Below are 7,500 nucleotides of genomic sequence, written 5' to 3' on the forward strand. Positions count from 1 at the left end.
ATATATATATATATATATATATATATATATAATTTCTCATTAAACACAGCTGCACAAAACATCAATTCGTGTAACATCGTACCGCCCACTGCTGTTGCAAAATAACCTGAGTATTAACAAAACTAAAGTATAACTTGGCAAGATGTATAGTGCAGCCCAGAGACGGTTTAAAATATATAGCCGTTGTGTGTTAAGGCTGCTTTTCAAACTGGGGACGCATTCTATTATAATGTCTATTGCAGAATCTCTCCGTTTATAGCAGTCGTTGACCCGTTTTTCATTCTTTTCGGACGCCCGAGAGAGAGAGAGAGAGAGAGAGAGAGAGAGAGAGAGAGAGAGAGAGAGAGAGAGAGAGAGAGAGAGAGAGAGAGCATTGCTAAGAAAATGCAAAATCGAAAGATGTTTAAACAAAATAAGGTATACTTTCAGAGAGAGAGAGAGAGAGAGAGAGAGAGAGAGAGAGAGAGAGAGAGAGAGAGAGAGAGAGAGAGAATTGCTAAAAAAAAAAGGCATATTAAAAGACGATATACAAAATAAAAGATTTACTTTCGTGCCAACCTTCCGTCACAAACTGGAAGGTCAGTGACACTGGATATGAATGATGCACCATTTATTAACATAAAACCTATTCTACAGCATTTATTTGCAATATTTACATAATTCCAGAAATTTACTTCTAACATTAACATAATTCCAGAGATTTATTTGCAATATTAACATAATTCCAGAAATTCACTTGTAATACTAACATAATTCCAGAAATTTATTTGCAAAACTAACATAATTCCAGATTTATTTATAAAACTATCAAAATTCCAGAAATTTACCTGTAATATTAACAAAATTGCAGTGATTTACTTGTAATATTAACATAAACCCAGAATTTTTTTTGTAATGTTAACGTAGTTCCTAAGATATATTTGTAATACTAACATAATTCCAGACGTTTATTTGTAATAGTAATATAAATTCTCACACGAACATACATTCACACACACAGAAAGAACTGCATAATTGACATCTGATAAGGAGAAAGAGAGTCCAGTTCTCAGAAGCAAAAACTCGTTACAACTGAAGAGAAACAAAAGACGCAATTACTTTTAACAGAGTCTACGATACTGCTTTAAGGCGCTTTGATCCAATACCACGGGTTGTCTGAGTAGTACTGCTGGTTTTTTCAAGTAATTTACTTCAATTATTTATATTTCCTCTCCCTCTGCTTCCTCTAATCCATGGGAGTTTATATTATAAGTTAGTTGATGTTTATAGGTTACTATGTAAATGTTTGTTCATTTCGAATAATAATAATAATAATAATAATAATAATAATAATAATAATAATAATAATAAGTCAATAATAATAATAATAATAATAATAATAATAATAATAATAATAATAATAAGCAAAGTGGCACGTTTTACTGTCAGCAAGAATTAAAATGCTAAATTCTAAGAAGCAAGAAGTTAAGAGACGGTTAACTATGTTTTGAATGTCATCAATACCAAGATGTTTGTAATCCGCTGGCATTATTATCCGGTCAACTGTCTGATACTCCGTTCTATTCCTTGATGTGTTTCCCCATTACCTATCATCTCCTCTATTTCTATGGTATCTTCCCACTTTCTATCTATAATCTATTTTCTGCGAGTAATTTTTCTTGTGAAATTCAATTTAAAATGTTTAAATTCTGTTAATCTCACTTCCTTGTGTCTGCTTGAAGCCACTTACGATATTGGCTTCTATAGGCCTAAGCTTGATCAACCGCCGTTAGTGCTAAGCCTTTAAGGTGTGTTGCATATTTCACCGAGGTTAGTGTCTTAACTAGGCCTAGCTAACATAAGTACAAGCTCTGGTAACGAAATTAGTACAAAACAAACTAAAAACTTGTAAATAATAACCTATGAGACTAGAAATCCTAATCAAATATGTCCTCCCGAATCCTTCCAGGGCGCCAGACGTGTCCCTGTTCCCGAGGTTATCATCTGTAGGACTCAAGAGGACACGGGTAAGGCATAACCAGGATACTGAGGGCATCAGGTATCAACGGTGGGACCGGGTGAAATATAACCGGGTCTGGGAACTTCCTGGAATTTCAGGTGTTCTTTTTTTTTTATTCTTCTGTAGGAGAGACATTCCCGAGGTGCCGTTGTACTCGCTGCTGTGTTTTAAGAGTGCTTTCTGTGTTAAAAGGAACTATGGGCTATATCCTATAAGTTTTTGTTAATCTAACCTTCTTCGTTACTATTTTGACCATACATTCCTAAGTTATCTTCTTTGTGTTTATTTCTGCATTCTGTATTTTCATGTATCTTTCTCCTGGTGTGTAACCTCTTTTCTCGCGCTCCCTCCACTTCAGCTGTGCTCTTTCTTTGTATTCTTCTTCTCTGTCCTCCTCATCCGCTTATATTTCACTCTCTTTCCTCATTCTCAAGTCTCCTCCACACAAAAGCTTCGTCATCCACCTCTTCCATTTCCCCTTCCTGTCTCGTTCTCACACAACACCTCACACTATGCTTTTCCTCCTCTTCCTCACACTATGCTCCTCCTCTAAAAAATCTCCGTCACGTGACTTCCCCGAGGGAGGCGTCACCAAGTGGCGGGAATGGAAGGTGGGGGAAAAGTGGGGGTAGGGGTGGGAGTGGGAAGGGGGTAGTCGGGACTCGGGTGTAGTGTTCAGTGTCAAGTGTGGGTGGTAACTTATAGGGAGGTCAAGTGAGCTGCCACGTGTCTCGAAGTGAAAGGGGCAATGAGAGTACCCGTTGCATTATACCCACACTTGGCCGTTGGGGAACGGGGAGCGATAAGCTAGCTGGGGATCTGCATGGCCCTTCATGGATCTGGTTTCCATGCTCAGAGCGGGAGCTTTTAGGCATATGGTTGTTGCGAATTCGGTGATGTAGGTCTAAAGTTCTCAAGAATTAAATGATGCAGAAATAAGCACCTTTTTTTTGAGCTAGTAAGAAATAAAAGTAGATCTGATTCTCGTATATTCAGTCATAACAAAAAATCTCCTCTACGATGTAGCCCTGAAGTTTCCTGAATTAAATGATGGTCATACAACCACTTCTTTGGCGCTAGTATGAGAGACTAGTAGATCAGATTCTCATACAGTATATTCATCCATAACTCAAAACCTCCTAGCTTGGGTTGATATGAATATACGAAGTACAGTAACGTGCATCTTTGGATTATTTTTAACCTAGAACTTTCACGGGTTTATTTTTAGTGGAACAGAATTATAAGTTCCTTAATCATTTGTCTCCACTAAATCAGTCAGAAAGTGTTCAACTGAATTTAACGGTAATAATACTAACGCTTGAATTCTAACGTAGTCATTCACACAGGCACTTTAACACTACTTGCACCTAAGGCAGTTCGTATAGATATTCATGACTAAAATTTAGGTACAACTATACCTATATTTCAGTCTAATAAATACATTATTGTACCTTTAAATATTAGCCACATATTCACCGATACAACTTTTAGTCTAATTTAACATTGGCAATATAGAAATCTGTGGTATATAACTCCTAAAATTCATATGTGGTTCTAACAAATTCAGTGGAGATGACATTACAGTGCCTATTTTCAATTAGATTCCAAATAACCCACCCCCGTGGAACAGTTTTTTCCTTTCATTTTCACCAGAGAGAGAGAGAGAGAGAGAGAGAGAGAGAGAGAGCGAGAGAATGTCTGTAACTACTTAGGTGTCAGCACACGTGAGAGTATGCATCACTGTGTACGTTCGTTTGTTCGTTACCGTCATCTCAGATTCGCTCTCAACCATGTTTGCTCAAAGTTAACGGCTGAAAAATGCGTACGTACTTAAGCAGTGTGCGTACGTATTTATCTACGGGATACAGTATACGTGCAACTGAGCTTAATAATGAGTTATTCTGAGTTGATAACAATCAATGTGGGTCAGACCAATACTGGTGAGATAGTCGCAGTCTCTGTGGAATTCGGCCACTCATGTCTTTGTTGTGTTTAGTCTTTTAATCTCCAGCCTCCCTTCTGACAGTTCTCATACAAGTCAGTTTGGGTATTTACAGGTCATCTGGTGCCCACAGAAGCCTGGCTGGCACTGCCAAGTGCTATTTCCCAAGGGTTGTGCGAAGGTCATTTCCAAGTTACCTCCATCTCCCGTTTATCATTATCTCATCTACATATAGAACTTCTGTAATTATCTTTATGGCATCATTTCTATCTCTATTCTGCCTTCTGACTCAGAATATTTTTTCTTGAATCTTTATTTTTAAACTGACACGATATATATATATATATATATATATATATATATATATATATATATATATATATATATATATATATATATATATATATATATATACAGTATATATATGTACAGTATATATATATACTGTAGTTTTATCGTCAGTACATCACACAGAACACACTTGATTTATGTATGATCTTACTTTTGCATGTAATTTCAGTCTGCTTGTAGTCTTACACTAAATTCCAAATAATAATAATAATAATAATAATAATAATAATAATAATAATAATAATAATAATAAAAATTGATGGACTTGTTGAATAGTTGGATGTAAAATAGAAGGATAAAGTGTTGTTGAGTGTGTGTGTGTGCGTGTAGTATGTATGTATGTATAAATGTATGTATGTATGTATGTATGTATGTATGTATGTATATATATATATATATATATATATATATATATATATATATATATATATATATATATATATATATATATATATATATATATATATATATATATATATATATATATATATATAAATCTTGCATATACTCATACATCAATCATATTCTGGCTATCTATTATACAATATTAGTGTTTTTCATGCAGTAATTAAATGCAGTTTAAATGCCATGTTTATCAACTGTTTGAAACAATTCCGAGACATAATCTATTGTACCTAAATCATTGAAAATATTTAGTAATCGAGATATGGTGGGTCTTAGCTTAAAATTCCTGATACTTTGCTTTCCAACTCTTGTTGGCCTAGGTTCAATTAGGCTAGGTTAATGTAAGTTTGGTTAGGCTATATAGGCTAGGTTGGGAGTAAGTTACGGTAAAACTATAGAACAGCTCCGCATAGGGTATTACCTTGGAAATTTGACTTTTACTGAATTATTTTGTTGCTTATCAAGAAATTACCATTATTTTTTGGTGGTCGACTGTAATTAATGTGTAATTAACCTCAGAACTGATATTTAAGATTAAGTCTGGTCAGGTTGTATTCCTGTACCCATGTTATACTCTTTAACCTTAGCCCACCATCCATATAGGATACAGCACCCTAGGCTACGGTTAGGTTAGGGAAAGTTAATCGGATTTTCCCCTTATTATTAGCAATTACACACATGAATCATTATTTTCCATGTGCTTCACTCGCGTTGTACTGTATATAAGCTTTACCATTATTGGTGCTGTTCTATCCTTTATATCCCCATCCAAAACCCCAGTTTCTCAATACAATCTCCATGATTGTTAGGCTAGATACGAGTACTGTTAGGTTTAATTTGGTTTATACATTAAAACATGGTTTTTCTGAAGGATTTTTTACTCTTCTTCCTGTCGCATAATTCTTCAAAACTAACAGACAGTACAATGCACTATATTCATACAGGAATAGTAGTTTAAAAGTAACACTTACCGGTTATACAGTTCCCAATTGCCTAATTAAGTCTGATGTAAAATTCCAATCACAGAACCAAACTTTCTGGTCGTTATTAAAATAATCAGCCTTTGTTTCACCTGATCAGCCTATTACACGATGATCTAAAATCCTAGATTATTCCACAAATGACGGATATAATTCTTAGGCTTACCTGCTGTCACAAATAAATGTAAAAGTTAAACGCTCCTGCACTGTAACTGTCACAAGTATCATCGATCACATTATCAGGGATAAGAGAATCCAACGCCCATTGATGAGGGCTGCTGTCAAATCTGATAATGTTTCTCAGTCTATTGCAAACAATACGGCTTTCGCTCTTCATTAACCAATTACGGTTTCATATCCTTCTCATGAGAATTAAATTTTAATGGAATTACAAATTACTACAGATCAATAGCACGGTCGTCATGGGAAATTTCTTTAATAATATGAAGCAGCATTACAACCAGTTTCTCCACCTCCCAAATCGACAACTGTTTTGGCTGCCATTGCGAAAACGTAAACAAAGTCGTGAAAAATCAGTGCAAAGTTTATTGGTTTGGATTAAATAGGCTTTGTGTAAGCACGTCCTTTGCCCAAAGTCGGATCGGAAGTGTGGTAATATTTTGAAGAGGATAAAAGGCCTGCTGTGGACTTATGGACTCTGCCAAACCAGCAAAGACGAGTTAGTGCTACCAGGTGGCATATCGGTACCGTGAGTACAAACTAGAGGTGCAGAAACAAAATTGTTAAGAAAAAGTGACAAAATTGCCACCGGTATGGCGAAAAAATTGCAAACTGTGAACTCACCTTTAGCAGACAATCTAGGCATTACATCAAGACACCTTTTTACAAAAACAAACGGACAAAAGCTGGAGGTGGTGGCAAAAATGAAGTCAATCTTGTCAGTCTTGTTACAGCGAAAAAATGCCACCTTGGTTTGAACGGTTAGATATTTTATAAGACATTCCTGACCAACAAAAATAGAACTTAAATCAGCTTAGTAAAAACACGACTGATACATGGTAGTTTTCATGTAACGAATTATTCATTTAATAACTACCGCTAAACAGTAATTACCAACTTTAGCAGTTAGGCTTTAGGCCTATAGCAAGGCAGCAACAATGTAACTGGCAGTTGTTCCAGAAGTTTGTTCGAATTTGCGGACAGATGGGGGACATCTGAATATTGAAAGGCCCGTGTTAAACATTTTTAGCATCTAGACTATCTCTATAACAAGAAGGAAACTGCTTCGTAGCCAAGTCTAGAAAATATACGAAACAAATGACTTAATCAGGGTATTACTCAGTTAAGCGCTTATACAACCTTTACTTGAAGAAAAAAAAAAGTGTTCTCACGAGATTAAAGCTAATAAGTCAGCCCCACTTAGCCCCAAAGAGCAACATTCGCATCAGCTGAAGTGACCCGTAAACGTACAAGTCTCGCGTTGCCTTAAAAGGTCGGGAGACCATAATTACAACAACGAAAAAGACTGAAGATGAAGTTCCGATTCCCTGCCGTGACTGAGGTAAGATCACAATTCTCATTTTATTATTATTATTATTATTATTATTATTATTATTATTATTATTATTATTATTATTATTATTATTATTATTATTATTTGCGTTTAAGAGAGTTCTTTTGATATAAAAAGTCACGGTATTTTAAAATCTGTTACTGTAAAGTTAAATAATTACTGAGGCCTTTTTCAGTAGGATTGGTTGCATATAGCTGCAAATGTAATAAGATATATGCTCAAAGTGTTTGCAAATATTAATTTGGTGTAGCCAGTTCCTCTGACGGAGTTATCACGGGGGATGATATAT

The 7,500-nt window shown here is 35.3% G+C and overlaps 1 long non-coding RNA gene across 1 annotated transcript in view; it reads right to left on the reverse strand.

Moving 5' to 3' along the window:
• The window catches only part of LOC136850804 (uncharacterized), a 73,492-nt gene extending 67,555 nt beyond the window's left edge, over positions 1-5,937 (reverse strand). Inside the window, exon 1 of the long non-coding RNA XR_010856746.1 lies at positions 5,844-5,937. This is a non-coding gene — a long non-coding RNA (uncharacterized lncRNA). The remainder of the gene's footprint in view (positions 1-5,843) is intronic.
• Between the last annotated feature and the right edge of the window lie 1,563 nt (positions 5,938-7,500).

Source organism: Macrobrachium rosenbergii, chromosome 22, assembly GCF_040412425.1.
Source record: "Macrobrachium rosenbergii isolate ZJJX-2024 chromosome 22, ASM4041242v1, whole genome shotgun sequence".
Lineage (NCBI taxonomy): Eukaryota > Metazoa > Arthropoda > Malacostraca > Decapoda > Palaemonidae > Macrobrachium > Macrobrachium rosenbergii.